Here is a 16110-nt window from a genome sequence, read left to right as displayed (position 1 = left end):
TGAGGGCAAGATCTAATGAAGTGCACCTAGGGCGTCAGTGACAGGTCTTCGACAAGAATCAGTTGAATGAACGTAAATGAATGGATATATGAGTGAATGAGGGGTGTGAGCGAAAGGTTGCTTTATGACCAAGACAGGGCAGAAGATGGATGGTCACGGGTGTGGCAGGGAATAAGGGTAGGATGGAGTACCTGCCTCTGGAAGCAGTTGCCCACTGCCTCAGAGAGATGCCAGGGAGGATGGTGTTTTCAAGGCAGTCAGGTTTCAGTTAGGAGAAGGGGTGAGAAGGGCTTAAGGATTTACAGAGGTTGCTCTAGGACAGAAAACACTGGAAGAGAAACAGCAGATAACGTAGCGAGATAGCAGCAGCAGGACAGGATTGAGGCAGGTGAGAACAGCTAATTGGGAATAAGAGTGGAGGAAAGGATAGATGTATGCTCTACAAAGCACTTCCGCAGCCAGTGACTCATTCATCCTTAGGACATCCCGGGGAGAAAGATACATATTACATTGCCAGACTTTGGAATGAGGGATGCTTCCCAGATAAGGCCATCACGGCTCAGAAAGCCTGTTCAGCAGTTGTTTGATTCCTCCAATGACAAGGAACCCTCCACTTTTGGAAGTAGTACTTCCATTATAGAATTAAAAAAAAAAAAGCGGGTAGAAAAGAAGAAAGGTGTGGGCCCCCTTGAGGGGAAAGCTCTGTCAATGACAGACATTTTGGGTAATTCATAGAATTGCAGAGCCAGACGTGTCAGTCAGAGCTTTTCATCTGTAAAACGAAGGAGGCAGATGATCTTTCTTTTCCCTTGTCTAACAGCCTGTGAAATCATCTAGGCAACCACCTCCCAGTTTTACAGAATAAAAAAAGAGGCCCGCGGGATGTGTCTCGCCCAAAGTAATTCAGAGATTAGTGGAGGGCCAGGCCCAGAACCGACTCCTCCTGGGTGTGCAGGGCCTCTCGCCGCTGCACCATCTTCCCCGAAAGAGAAGGGCAGCGGGAGGGTGCAGGCCGGGCGGCCTAGCTGAAAGCACCCTGGGGCTCGAGGAGGCTTCCCGGCAGCAGTCGGAGGAACGCCCCGAGGGGAGGGGAAGAGTTGGGGCCTCCTTTCCCACACTTCGTTAGGACGCGGGCCGGGGCGGGACCGCGGCAGCCCTCCCTCGGGCGGCCGGCCGGCAGAGGGCGCGGGACTGCTCCTCACTCCGCGGTGGCGGGGCGGGCTGAAAGTGCGCTGCCCGGGCGCGCCGTCGGAGCTCGCGGGCACCGGGTCGCCTGGGCCCGGCCGGGCCGGAGCGCGCAGGGGCAGCGCGGCGGGCGGGGCGGCGGGGAGCGAGCGGAGCGGGGCGGGGCGGGGCGGGGCGGGGCGCGGAGGGGGCGGGGCCGCGAGCGGGGGGCGGTGGCGGCGGCGGCGGCAGCGGCGGCGGCGGCCGAGGAGGAGGAGAACATGGCGGCCGCGGAGAGCGGCTGAAATGCCTGTTCTTCAGGCCGGGCGAGCGGGAGTCTGACGCGATCCGCCAAGCCCTCCCCTCAGACGGCTGGACCGCGGCCTCGAGCTCCTCGGCCGCCCTGTTCCCTGCTGCTCCCTCGAGCGGACCCTGCGCCGGGTTCTTTCTGCATCCCCCTGCGGGGGGACCCCTGCTCCGGAGGAGGGGGCCGGAGAGCCGCGGCGGCGGCGGCAGCGGCGGCGGCGGCGGCGGGCTCCCGGCCCGCGGAGCGGCGGAGGCCGCGGCGGCGCCGCCTCGGTCCCGGCGAGCGCGGCGCCCGTCAGCGCGGCCCAGAGGCGGCGGCGGCGGCGGCAGGTGAGTGGCGGGCGGCGGGCGCCGAGCCTCCCGGTGGGTGCAGCTGTCACGAGCCGCGCGGCCGCCGAGGCCCTAGGGGGCGGGGAGCAGCTGGCGCCCCTCCGCCCCCCGCTCTCCTTTCTCTCCGTTCCGTCCCCCTCCCACTTTCCCCGAGTTCTCCCTCGGCCTCGCGCGGCTGGAGGGGGCGGAGGTCGCAGCTGTCACGGGCGCCAGCTGGGGGCTGCGCCCGCGGAGGAAATTGCTGCAGCAGCGACTTCGCGGCCCCTTTTCCCAGTTGCCCTAGTTAGCGCCGACTGGGCGAGCATCCGCGGAGGGTGCGCGAGGCTCGCGGCCGCCGGCCCGGCGTGGGGAGCGGCGCCCCCAGCCCTCCGGCGCTCCCCGCCGCCGAGAGGGGGAGCCGGAAGTCGGCGCGGGCGCCCCTCGGCCCCGGCGCGCGCGGTGACCTTGGCAAGCCGGGCAACCTCTCCGAGTCTCGCTTGCCGGGACTGCGAAATGGGGATGACCATGGCGTGCCTTTCCGTAAGCGCAGGCTTCGACGGCGCTTCTGTTTACCCCGGCGCACTCGCTTTTTCCGCCTCTTGGCGAGGGATTTCGGAGGTAGAAAGGGGATGGATAAGTGAATTTTCCTGTAGGGCTAGGGGTTGGTCCCCTTGCTAGGAGTTTGCTGAAAGGACCTAAGAGGGGGAGCCGACGTGTTGACTGGACGATCGGGAGGTGGGACTAGTTAATGGTCAGCAGCAGAACTCGAGCCGCCCTCTGGTCTTCGGAAGAGAACCGGAGAAACCGGACACCAGGGTCCCTAGTCCTTACTACCCAGCTGTGGGTTTTGTTTTGTTTGTTTTGCTTCTTTCTAAAGCAGTCACCCCCATGGTCTAGACACAGCCTCGGCTGACGATGTTAGAGAGAGACGGAGGCTTTGACAATAATGCCTGTGTATGTGACAAGGACAGTCCACGGTGCTGTGGCTGCAGAGTTTGGTGGGGAGGAAAACTTTAAGCTGGAAGGTCTTTTAGCCTTTCATGGTTGGCTCTCCTCATTCACTGTAGAGGCGTTGAAGAGGCAGGTGTCCTTGTGGAGAAGGTGACATTTTTTTCTTTTGAGAGGGCGAATTTTTAATGTCGAGTATGGTGATGGTGAATGAAGGGTTCTTGAGTGAATTGCAGTCCCAGCACCCTCTGTTGATGCCAAGAGTAATCTCTGTGGCGATGATTTGTGAGGGCTGAGGCTTACACTTCGGTGATTAAGAAATCTTCAAGTGTCTGTGTAAAACATTGCTGCGGTGAAGCTTACTGTTCTGTTGAAGGGATGGATATCAAGGGTTAAATTGGTTTGAGGTTTGTCTCTTCTTCTGGAATTGGTTGGAGGTTAGGCTCAAAAAAAAAAAAAAGTTGGCCAAAGGGGCCTCTCTCTCAGCTTGTTTCACAGAAGCTATGATGTAGTAGGAAGGGGGTCAGATTTCTTCATGTTGAGAATAATGTGAAAAGAAAGTATTTGCTTAGGTCTCTTGGCTCTTGAGCTACAAATAGTTTTGGGTGAAAGGTAGCAGTGGGGTTTGATTCATCTTAATAAATGGGCATTCCTTGAACTATTTGTCATAAACTGGATGCAGTTGGGAAGTGTTTCCATTTTATCGCCTGTCCTTTGTGGAAAGGTCTAATTTGGTTCTGTGAACTAGGTTCTAAAATGTTTTCCCTCCATTTGTTATTTGCACTTCATGCTTTGGGAACAGTGGATCAAAAAGGGGGCCTGAATAGGGAAGTACATGGTTTGGAGAGAAAATGGAGGGGTGTTGCTTATGAGAGCAGGTGTTTGGTTTGATTTTTGTCGACCTGTTTCCACTGCTTATTTGTTGCATTTATTTAAGTCACAGGGAAGTTTGAATTTTGAGGGGCAAAACTGGAATTTGACATAGTTTTTAGTTAATCTCTTCCTCATTTCTTTCTGAGAAAATCTGTAGGATTGTGTCTATTAAATTGCTTTTTGTGTGGTTTAAGCCAAGGGAGTGTTTTAGATTCTGCATTTTTGGGTAAGTGGTTTTATTGAAAAAAAGGGCTTGATGGAACTAATGGTGATTGTCCCACTTACACTGGGATTATATAGACAATGCATTTTCCTCCCTCTTTCTGCCAACATTTGTTTTTCTTTCTCCCTCAATTCTAGGGTTTCATTTCTAGAAATCTGGGCTGGAAACAGAAGCAGCAGTTTGTATAATCCCAAGAATTTGCTTATGCCAGGAAGCCGTAAGGGTAGCATGAAGTGGGTGTGATATAAAGATACTGCTACTACTTAAGACATTTAACTGTTGAGGGAGTCTAGGGTCAAATTTAATTTTTGTTGAATTTCCTGTTTTGTGTGTATGTGTTAATCTTTTGGTGGGCAGAGGATTGGGTTGCTATGGTGCTAACTGGTATATATTATGAAAGCATTGGCAACACTTCATGCTTTTACTCTATAGGGAAGGGTGGTAAACAAGCCTCAAAATGTAAAGATGTTCTCAGGACGGAATGTTCGTAGCATGTACTCTTGATCCTGCGAATCCAATGATGGGTCTTCACCAGGACTAAATGTTGAGTAGGTGATGAGGGTTAGAGATGCTGAAGGGTGGAGTGTGGGGGAGAGGATATTGGACATTCCTTAAAAATCTTTTCTCTGTTTTATTGTGTATTACAATGTGATTTCTAATTGTTTTTCAAAGACATTTCAGCTCTCCTCTGTTGTCATCAATTTTATATACCTTCTCTTAGATACTACTTCTGTTGCTTACTTTAGTTTGTCTTTTCTGCGTTATCCTCCAAGGGCTCCACATCGTTTGATGTTATGTGGCGTATCTTTTGGAGTTAGTTGACCTTAAACCCTATGGCCTAACATAGCTTTCCTTTTAGGGCAAGTACTGCCGGTCAGTATAAGCGCACACTATCTCTAAGTCTTGGGGCATGGGAGGAGATCCCCAGGATGCACATTATTATCTTGGTAGTGGTTTTTTCCTTCTACATATGATAATCGCAAGAATTCTCAGAGGGCCATCAATTGCTTTCCTGGCAGAGGTCCAAAACCATGTGGTGGTCTCCTTTTTACATTTCCTGCAAGTATCAGGCACAGACGGGAGTGTGGGACTGGGTGAAAATTCACGCGATCCAGGACTTGAATAGAGTCTGGGCTGCAGAGCCATACACATTTCTCCCCACCATGTATAACTTTCCTACCCATTGGAGCAGACTAGACCTTCGCAAAGGACTTCTTTGTTGCTTCTTTCCCCGGTTAACCACGAGTTTAGCCTTGGCCATTGGTCATTGAGAATGGGCCCCGTGGCCTCTGACCTCTTTTCTTACCTAAAGTCTAGTCATTTCAAGCCTTTCTTCTCCATTTTATATTTTAGACTTTGTGCCTTTCTGTCAACATGTGGGGACCGAGGTCATAAAATGGCCTAGAGGCAACTGGGTACTGTGCTTGCATGCTTAGTTTAAGGAGGTGCAGGGATTTTTCTATCGTTCTGGACAATGCTTAATGGGCGTACAGTATTTGGATTATAGATACTTGGAATATAGAGAAATAGTTATTTTATATTTCTGTAGGATATGTGGTTGAAGAAGAGAAATTATTACAAAACACTGACACCAACATATAAATCCAATTCAGAGGTGCAAGTAGAGTGGGCTGTTGTCTCCATGCTTCCTCCCCCATACCCCCATCTGCATCACAGTATTTTTGAGGCTTCTTGAAGTGACCGGCTTTTAGGAAAGCTTAGTATAGTTATCATATTTTGAAGGTAAATAGCTTATGCCAAAACAGAAGCTATAGTCACTTGAGTTTTGTAAGATTTGAAATTAATCGCCCTCCAGTCACCCTCATCTTAGATATATTTTGATCTGCTCTGTCCCATGGATGGTTTAGTGTGGAGAGCTGGGAAGTTTAGCTTTATGAAGACATCCTGGACTTGACCATTGGTGACAGATTAGGTGCAAGCACAGAGGTAAAATACACCTATTAACAGGGCCAGAATTCTGGTAACACTGGGGTAGTCACCATTTCCAAAGCAATACTTGAATTTTGTCCTTTTAGCTTATACTTTTGAGGCAAGTTTTAGGCGTCTTTTGGAAATACAAGTTTGACTTCAGACGAGATGATGTCCTGGCTCTTCCAGATACTTAGTAGATGTAGCCTTGGGCTTGTTATGTAACCACAGTAAATCTCAGGTTTTCATGTGTAAAACTGGAATAAGGTACTTACCCTCATATTGTTGTGATCTTTCAGTTAACTTATTAAATAAAATATGTCTGGCATAATGATTGCCACAAAGACTTTAATAATGCTTTCTTACGCTAATATAGCCTAAACACATCACTATCTAGTCCATCACCAAATTCTGATTCTTTCCTCTGCAGTTTCTTGGATTTCCCCCTTTATTTCTGGTTCTTCAATCTGGTCCTCCTGTCATTTTGCACATGGAGTGATGAGAGTCACATCAACTCTGTGGGCCTGAGTTTCTTTATCATTAAAACAGCATATTGGCCCAATTTCACATTTTTTCCTTGTGTTAGATTCTGTGATTTGTAGGTTTATAGCTGTTTGCCTGTGTGCATTTGCCTAATTCATCCTACACAGAAATGCTTAAAAAATTCCTTTCCAGAATGCTTTTTGATGTTATTGTTTGTAGCAGAGACTTTTCTGTGGACAAATTTATCAAATGCAAATAATTTAAACTGTTCTTGAATTTCTCATTCCAGAAAATTTGCTGCAGATGGCATGAGCAGAAATCTTTGTAAACTGTAAAGTGCTACACAAGTGAAGAAAGCGTTATAATTACCTGTAGATATCATTTTCTTTATTTAAATTGTTTCCTTTCCTTTTTATCTCTTGACCTTCAAGAACAGGGTCAGAGTCGGTACGTTCTCTAGAAAGCTTGTTTTTATAACTCCCTTAACATCAATTTCTCAGTTTTTTCTATGTAATAAATTTCTTATTCTTTTCCTCCTTTTTGAAAGAAAGAAATAATTTTTTAAATTGTACATTGAATTGTTTTTCTTAAGTAGGTTGGAAAGTCCTTGAGATGGCATAAACCACACCATTTAGAGTAAAGGGGCCTTAATAGTAAGTTCTCCACAACCTCCTTAATATTGCAGATGAGAAGACTAAGACAGGCAAATAGAGTAGTTTTCCTGGCTCATGTACTTAGTGGTTTTACTTAGGTCAGGTATTTGGCTTCCAGGCTTCTTTATGAGAGATTTTGTTTTATTTTGTTTGTTTTTTAGTATTTGAAGGTTATTACAAAGAGATTTTAAATTTAAGAATTTTAGTAAGCTTTTAGGTAATGTGTAAGCTAAGAGGAAAGGAGTATTTTTATTTTTTGGCCAAATATTGACTGCCGAATATTGCAATAAAGTATCGGAATTACTTAAGACTGCTTTCTCAAAAACTGCAAAAGAACCTGGAGAGAAAGGTCTGCTTTTCTTGTATGGCCCTCATTTAGAGCCAGCAAATATTTATTGAGTGCCACCTCCTAGACACACTGTACTCAGGTTGATTCTACATGTTACATTTTATAAACGAGGAAACAAGGCTCAGGGTGGTTAAGTGGTTGATGTAAGATTCACAACTCGTAGGTATTAGGGACGACATTTGAGTTCAGGGTCTTCTGACTTGAAATCACAGGCATACCTTGCAAGTGGCTTGTCTCTAACATGTTAGCCACAGTCGGGCACATCGTAGCCTTCTTTTCCTTTCTGGGTTTTCTCTGTTCCTTACATGTGCAGTGGAGACTCCTGCGATCTCATTGCTTTCTGATGACCCAGGAGCCCATATATATCGGTTACTTAATGATAGTGTCACTTTAAGATTTTCATGCTGTTTCTGATCTCACCTTTGTACTTTAGTAATGTTGATTCTTTGGTGCTTCTGTCTAGGTAAGCTTATCTTTGAATGGTTGGTTTTGGATTCTTAGCAATAAAATTCTGCCTCTCAAGTTTCGTTAGCATTTAAATAGCTAAAGCTCAGGGTTTTTTTTTTGTTTTTGTTTTTTCCATTTGAAATAAATTGCTTGGTCATTCTGTTTCCACTTGTACTCTGAATGGTTGATCTTATTCTGATAGCTTTAATATATTACATCTTAAATTTTTAGTTTGCCTGTATGGTTAAAATATTTACATGCTTTTACTATCAAGCATAGATTTGATTATTGTTCAATGGAAGATATTCTATGTGAGTGTATGTGTGTGTATATAAAGATATCATACTGTATTTGACCAGATAGTTGAAGGATGAAATGTCCTTGCTTTTTGAAAGCACCTGTGTGTGTAATACTGGCTTTACTTTGGTGAGTTCGTTTGGAGGAACCTAGGGGAAAGTTACTTGTTCTGCCTCCCTCTCCATTCTCGTGCCTCCCTCTCCATTCCAGGGGGTACAGGAAGTCTGTAATTGAATTTCTAAGTATCCACTCAATCATTCATTCAAGATGTAGTTATAGAAGTACCTGCTTTGTTCAAGGTGCTGTGTTGTTAAAAGATAGGGAAGTTAAGTAAGATACAGATCCTGTTCTTAAGGAGATTATGCCCTAAAAGAGGTGATAAGACGAACACACAAATACCTATAATGCTGATTGAATGTGATGAGTGCTATGAGAGAGGCATGAAATAGTACTTTGAGGATTCAGGAGAGGGAGCAGTTACTCTCATTTGAGAGTGATCAGGGTAGGTTTCATGGAGGGCTTAGGGTGGCCCAGAACATTGAAGGCAAGGGATGGTTTGTGTATGAGTGAGGGTGAGGAGAGCACTATAGTAAGGAAGATTAAATAGCAAAGATGAAAGGACGGAAAAGCTTGGAATTACTTAGGAGCAATGAAGGGGGAAAGTGCAAGGAGGAGTGTGGCACCAGCTGATGTAGGAGGTGGGAACCAGATGCTGTAGGTGCAGTAGCAAGATATTGCAGGATTTTAATGGAGGGAGGTGGTGGGGAACAGTGAAGTATGTAGATCTGGATGAGATCTATGAGAAATGTCAGTTTTCCAAATTTACATAGATTTTTTTTGGCAGGTTTTACACCCCAAATTTTATATTTTCATAGTTTTTGAAATGATTCCATATGTAAGGCTTACCACACTGGGAACTTATTCACTCATTTTTATGTATATTTGAGAACAGATTATGTGTTTTTTTGATAGAAGTTAGTACAAAATCTTTTTCACTGGCTTATACTTTTTTTTTTTTTTTAAAGCAGTAGCTGTTTTTTTTAAACAGTGTATTATCATTTGGCATTTATGCAGCGGACTTGTTTTTTAAGTGTAAAAATGTCATCTCCTTGTATAAATATAAGTATATTTCGCTGTAAAAGTGAGGTTGGTCATGTAAGTTGAAAGTCCCTGGCTCTCAATATAGTTCATGATTTATTTTACTGATTTATTTATGCCCTGCCATGTTCCAAAAAGGATTTAAGGCAGGATATGTCATGAAGAGTCTTGGACCTTGTTCTAGCCCTGTCTATTATTTGACTGAACTGCTAGCCAACATAACACTGAGGGAACAGTGTTGAAGACAACTGGTGTCACAGAATGTGCTGTGGTTGTGTCTTTTGCCAAACTGGTAGTAATTCAGAGATGGAGACAATATAATTAGAGTACCTTTAAAGATAATTCCCTTAAACTTCGATAGCATGCAAGGGAAATTGGTTGGAGGGCACTGATAGAGCACTTTGACCCACGAGAGTGTAGGCACATTTAGAACAATGGTCTCTATGGTAGAGTTTACATAAAATTATCTGGGAAATGGGAGAAATATTAGAGGTCTCTAAGGAAATTTCTTTCAGTCTGTTGTGATGTTTTACAGTTTATAGGGGCCTGGGTAAATGGATTTTCAAATTTGTATGTAAAAAAATTTTTTTAAATATTTATTTATTTTTGAAAGAGAGAGACAGAGCATGAGCAGGGGAGGGGCAGAGAGAGAGGCAGACACAGAATCCGAAGCAGACTCCAGGCTCTGAGCTGTCAGCGCAGAGCCTGATGTGGGGCTCAAACTCACAAACCGTGAGATCGTGACCTAAGCCAAAGTCAGATGCCTAATGGACAGAGCCGCCCAGGTTCCCCTCAAATTTGTTATTTTAAATAGTAGACTCTTACCATACTTGGTATTGCAGTAGGGAGTCCATCTTTTGTACAATATTTCATGGAGGTTAACTGGCCATCTTAAGGCAAAGGTCTTAAGAATTGTCTAACTTAAAGGTGACTTACTCATTTTTCTTTCACAAAAACACAGATGTTCCAAATTTGCTGACATTTTCTGTGACAAGTGGCTGTGAGTAGTATGCTGCCTAGCAGATATGTATGAAAAATAAACACACTTTATCTGTCCCTTTGGGATGATGGTGAGTTCATAACAGTGACTCAAAAATTAACTACCATTCAGAACAAAATAAAATTCAATGTTATGACAGAGGTTATTGAAAATGAATATTTGGAACTATTTTCATCATTATTGGGTTTAATTGCTAAAAATGATGTGTGTAACTTTAAGAGTATTTTTATATGTACATATGAACTTGGAAACAAAATTTTCTAACCTGCTTTAAAACCTTGTAAAAGTAGGTGTTTAAAAAAAATTTTTTTTAATGTTTATTTATTTTTGAAAGAGAGAGAGAGAGAGGGAGAGACAGGGTGTGAGTGGGGGGAGGGGCAGAGAGAGAGGGAGACACAGAATCTGAAGCAGGCTCCATGCTCTGATGGGTCAGCACAGAGCCCGATTTGGGGCTCGAACCCACCAACAGTGAGATCATGACCTGAGCTAAAGTCGGACGCTTAACCAATTGAACCACCTAGGCACCCTAAAATTACATGTTTTAGTGGTTTTGTGCTCATCTGCCAAAAATATAAAAAAGCAATACTGTTTGGTTTATTAGGAAGAACAACTGATTGTCATCAGGAAGTATGGAAATGCACTAGCTGAACTTTAGCAAAAACCTTTGCATAAATGGTGAATGGGATTGAAGATTGAATATTATATCATGTTTTATTCAGTGCAGCAAGATGGTTTTATCCATCTTTGTGAAATAAATTTTTTGGCTATGATAGCCGTTAAAAACAAATAAAATAGTGATTTATTATAAAAATGAACTGAAATTTAGAACCAGACTTGAAGTTGCCATATTACAAAAATATGAAATATGAAAATTTGAAATTATGAAAAAATATGAAAGCAAAATTAAAAAGATAACAAACCACACTCAATCACATTACTCTCAGCAAAAATAGTGGTATTAATAATAGTGTTTATTAGGAATAGCAGAAAACTGTGTCATCAGTAAGTAAGATAAATGCTTTAGAATTGTTTATTATAACAAATGTCATTCTGTTAAATTTCCATTTTTGTGTGTGCTTCACGAGGTACATAATTTATTGGTCTGGTGTGCACTGTATATAAATTATAAATATACATATGTGGTTCCCTATTCAAAAACTTTTGTTAAACTGTGGGGTATATGATAAAAAGTAGTTATCAGTGTTTTCTAGCAAGGGTTCTTAACTAAGAAAGCTTGGAATTCATGGATTTAGAATCTCTAATACTCTGAAATTGTATGCAAAATTTTGTGAGTCTGTGCATTTCTCTGGAGAGGGGGTCTATAGCTTTTACCAAATTCCCAAAAGGGTTCATGACCTCCGCAAAGGTTAAGAACCTCTGTTGTTAAGGACTGGGACCTCAATAACTCCATTCATCTAGTCTCACCTTCTTGCCAAGTTTAATGGATATATCTGATGTCATTACTCAAGCCCGCAGTATGACTGGATTTGCAGTCTGTTTTTCCATTTTGCAATAGATGTGATTGCATTGCCTTTGGCCTTTACAGATGTTTGAGTTCTGTTTGTTGCACAACTACCTGGCCTACATCACTTTGCGGCTCTTATATATCATTTCCCACCTCTGTTCCCCTAAACCCCAATAAAAAAGAGTGGACCTTTTGTAGGGGTGTGGAGATGGGAATGCATATACGTATGGAAGAGCCCGGTATCAATTTAAGTGTGGGGAGACCCTGCTGGGTAGGCTAGAATTCACAGTTGCTGTGTTTTTAAACTCTTTCTTTCTAGCATTTGAATCTCAGCTTTCTAGAGTCCTTAGGGTCTGATTTGACATATGCTAAAAACACTTTCCAAGTTTTATCAGCTGCTTAGATCTGTTCCTTTTTTTCCCTCACTGTCATTGTTCTAATTTAGGCCTAATTATTGCCATGTTATCCAAGGTGGTCTCACTGCCCCCAGTGAGTTCCTTCTTAAGTGTGTCCTAAATTTTGTTTTGCAGAGATCATCCTAATTTTTATTTTCATTGTGTTGTTTGCTTAAAAACCTTCAATGGCTCCTCATTACTGTCAAGATGAAATTGTTACTTAGCTTGGCATTTAAAGCTTTCCAGTGTCTGGCACCAACCTGGATTTCTGGTCTCATTTCCCACTATTCTCCCCTAGTAAACTGAAATCAATTGTCAGTTTACTGTCCCTTAAACATTCCTTAGGCTTCTCTGTTTCCACTCCTTTACATATTCTTTTCCCTGGAATGTTCTCCATTATCCTACTCTATACTTCTTGAAATTCTACCTATCCTTAAAAGCTCAGCTCAGATTCCACTTTGCTTGTTAATTGTTTAGAATATGAAATTTGAAAGTGATCTCTTCCTTTTATGAACTCTTTTCATATATATTTTCCTTATTATTCATTTGACACTTTACTGCCTTGTACTGTGTGGAATTTTTTGTTTTCATGTGTCCTATCTCCCAAATTAGGTAGGGTATGAGAATGGCAGAAGGGGCTTATGTTTTATATTTTGTCCTCTGCAATGTCTTACACACATAGATAATAAAATATTTGACAAATCATATTGATTAAACCATAATGCTGCTTATTAATGTACTTAGAGAAACAGACCTTTTTTTTTTTTTTTTTTTAATGTGTGCCTGGGATACTCGAACATATTATCTAGGGATTCTCTCTACTGGTTTCAGGGTATTTGGGAAATTGATTTGGAAATCAAATATTGGCTGGAGAGCATGTGGTCCTACAGGATAAGAAGCTGGCTGTCATGGCTATGTTCAAAAGTCTGGCATAGCCTGGTGAGTCATGTTCTCCAGTGTAGAGTTCTACCTGCCATGGATAACAGAAAAACTTGTGTTTCTTCCTCTCTCTCCTTTGCCCTGTTGGAGACATAAAGTACTGATGTCTTGGGGATTCCTATACTTCTGTTTTGATTTCTCAGCCTATTCTTCTCACTAAAATATATATTTTTATTGAGTTCTTGTTTGAATGGTGATATGGGGAGCGACAAAATTATTGTATCTTAGGCCTCCTGCCCTTCAAGAAGATCGTAATCCCCATAAAAAAGTCTCATTTGCTTTATGTTTACTTATTTATTTTGAGAGAGAGACAGAGACAGAGAGAGCAAGCTGGGGAGGGGCAGAGAGAGAGAGAGAGAGGTAGAGAGAAATCCCAAGCAGGCTCTGCACCGTCAGCACAGAGTCCCATGTGGGGCTCAAACTCACGAATGGTGAGATCATGAACTGAACTGAAACCAAGAGTCAGATGTTCAACCAACTGAACACCCAGGTGCCCCATCATTTGATTAATTCATAATTTAATTAAAAATTAAAAAATAATAGAAAAGGTATCATATGGGAGTATATAACAAACTAGTTGCTAACTGAGATGTGAGGAAACTCCTGTGGCACTTACTATTTTTAGCACTCACTTGAAATTTATTTATTATCATGTATACTTATTTCTGTTTTTACATGGGTACTATTGCAGCAGCCACTTTGTAAATTATAGAGGGTAGAGCATTTATTACTAGTTATATGTCAGTACCACAGTGTTTCCATAGTACTTTACCCACAGTATACATACGTAGCACATTAATGATGATATGCGTGGTCTGAGTAGGCTTCTTGGCGGAAGTAGAATTTGAATTAGATTTGTAGGATCTGGAATGATGCCTATAGGATAGTCTTCTGGAACATGAAAAAGGGTTCTGTATTTAAAATAATAAAGTATGTTTGATGCGCTATCAGGAACATGGAACCTCTTTGGTTACTGTGCCTTTGACCCTGAAGTGACCCTCATCACTTCTTATGTAATCCATTGGTCAGAAGTAGTCATGGGACAGCTACTTAAGGGGCTAGGAAATGTGTGCAAGAGATATTTTGTGAACAATAAATGTCTTTGCCTTATCCTTGCAGAATTGGCTTTCTTTAGAGAGGTGAATGAATACCAGAATTGGTAGGCCTTGCTTGGAGTCATTAAAGGAAAAAGGAATTGTTTTGTGTGTCAGTCTAAATGGGATTTTTATTACTAAATTAATTTGTGAAAAGAGCTTGTGGTGTTGAATGGTCGACCTTGGGACAATTAAAGGAGAAATTTTAATAATGTCTCTACTTTAGGGGTAGGTAATATAAATTGTTTTAGTTTAGATGGTTTGCTACCATCTTTAGAGTAGATATTTGAAACAGGTGGAAAGTGATTATTTAGTTTAAGTAAAACTGATCCTGAGCTTTTCTATTCTACATATACTGTTTGGCTGTAATATTGTAGGGTGGGAAAAGTGAGAAAGGGCATAAAGAAAGGGCTTTCTGACACTTTTGGCAGCCTCTTGCTGTCTGAGGATTTCATAAAGTTTCTCCTTAGAGTCCCTGGAGGTGTTTTCCCTTCCTCTTATCAACATACTGCTGAGTAGTTAAAATCTGTTTTCTCTGTTTTTCGTTCATCTTCTAATGCTTGCTTTGAGAAGGACTACTGGGTGGTAGTTAAAATGTTGGCCAAGTATGCAGGAGTAGGAAGCCCGGTTTCTTATTTGTACATGAGGCCGATTTTCCACCCAGTTTTATTCTTAAAGTCATCAACCTTGAACTTTTTTGACTTTAGGCCTTCTTTATGACTGCGTTTTAATAGTATTCTCTTTTTTTTTTTTTTTTTAATTTTTTTTTTTTCAACGTTTATTTATTTTTGGGACAGAGAGAGACAGAGCATGAACGGGGGATGGGCAGAGAGAGAGGGAGACACAGAATCGGAAACAGGCTCCAGGCTCTGAGCCATCAGCCCAGAGCCCGATGCGGGGCTCGAACTCACGGACCACGAGATCGTGACCTGGCTGAAGTCGGACGCTTAACCGACTGCGCCACCCAGGCGCCCCAATAGTATTCTCTTTTAAATTAAACAATTAATCATATATGTAAATCCTGACTGTATTCTAACAACAAATTCAAAGAAATGGAAGTATGTGGAGTTAAAAGGCAAAAGTCTCTGTAATGAATTATATGGCAGCTGTTAATTTAGGCTGTCTTGTCTCTCCCCACATTCCCCCCAACCCCCCACCCCCTGCCATTTCAGGTCACAGTATTTTTCCCAGTGGCCAGGGGATGGGCATGTGACCTAGGCTGGATCTGATCTGTCATAGTTTCTTTGGACATAGTGATTGCTGCAGAATGGCTCTATGACCAGTACAGGTTCAGAGCCTTTCCTTCAGGTTGAAAAACGGATGTTGGACAAGGGACAGGCTCATTCCCTTGGAGTCCACCGAAGGGAGATAGAGTGTGTCTGGCCACATGAAGGAAGTCTGTCCACTGTAGGGAAGGGTGAAGCCAACGTACAGGGTGAAGCAGAGCTGACTGAGACGGACTCTGTCTCTCACACACACTCCCAAAGCATAATCACACACATTCTCACATGCATGAGCATGGGGACTCATTGGAGGCTCTGGATCCTCTTGAACCTTAAATCAGATCCACCCTATATTTCCCAGTTAAATGAGCTAATCAGTTGCCTAACTGCTCGTGCTAGTTTGAATCAGGTTTTTGTCTCTTGGAACTGAAAGAATTCTGACTAATTCAGACCCCCTTTGGCATCTGTCCTGGTTTCTTCCCTAGGATCATACTTTTTGAATTGTTGTAGACTTTCTAAACTTAATGGCATGGGAATTTTTTTAATTTCAGAATACGAAGGAGCCATTTTATCTTTGCATAAAATGCTGTATAACATTAATTAGATGTATATTCTGTAATTTAGCCATCTTTCTCTCTTTTGATGGACATTTAGATACTGAGTTTCTTGCTGTTGTGAGCTTTGTTTTGGTAGGCATCCAAGTTTGTACTTGTTTTTGCACATGTTTGAGAACATACTTATGGAATTAATGGTTATGCACGTTTAAAAAAATTGATGTCCTTTCAAAATGTTACCCCAAAGGCTTTGTCAGTTTACACTTCTGCCAATAGCATATGATAGTTGTTGCTTTCCCCTACCTTTATGAACTCTGGATATTGTCAGTCATTTCTGTTTGAGGCCTATTTGATGGATGAA

The 16110-nt window shown here is 42.6% G+C and overlaps 1 protein-coding gene across 7 annotated transcripts in view; it reads left to right on the top strand.

The window, feature by feature from the left end:
- Nucleotides 1-2236: 2236 nt before the first annotated feature.
- NCOA1 (nuclear receptor coactivator 1) overlaps nucleotides 2237-16110 on the top strand; it is a 241570-nt gene continuing 227696 nt past the window's right edge. For 5 of the 7 annotated variants that reach the window (XM_043604408.1, XM_043604409.1, XM_043604404.1 and 2 more), the window contains exon 1: nucleotides 4252-4371. The gene's annotated coding sequence lies outside the window, so the exon portion shown is untranslated. Of the gene's footprint in view, nucleotides 2398-4251; nucleotides 4372-16110 lie in introns of those variants that run through there. The other 2 variants (XM_043604407.1, XM_043604405.1) reach the window with 2 other exon arrangements.

This window comes from Prionailurus bengalensis, chromosome A3 (assembly GCF_016509475.1).
Source record: "Prionailurus bengalensis isolate Pbe53 chromosome A3, Fcat_Pben_1.1_paternal_pri, whole genome shotgun sequence".
Classification (NCBI taxonomy): domain Eukaryota; kingdom Metazoa; phylum Chordata; class Mammalia; order Carnivora; family Felidae; genus Prionailurus; species Prionailurus bengalensis.
The sequence above is the reverse complement of the archived record's forward strand: the minus strand, read 5'-3'. Positions and strand labels throughout refer to the sequence as shown.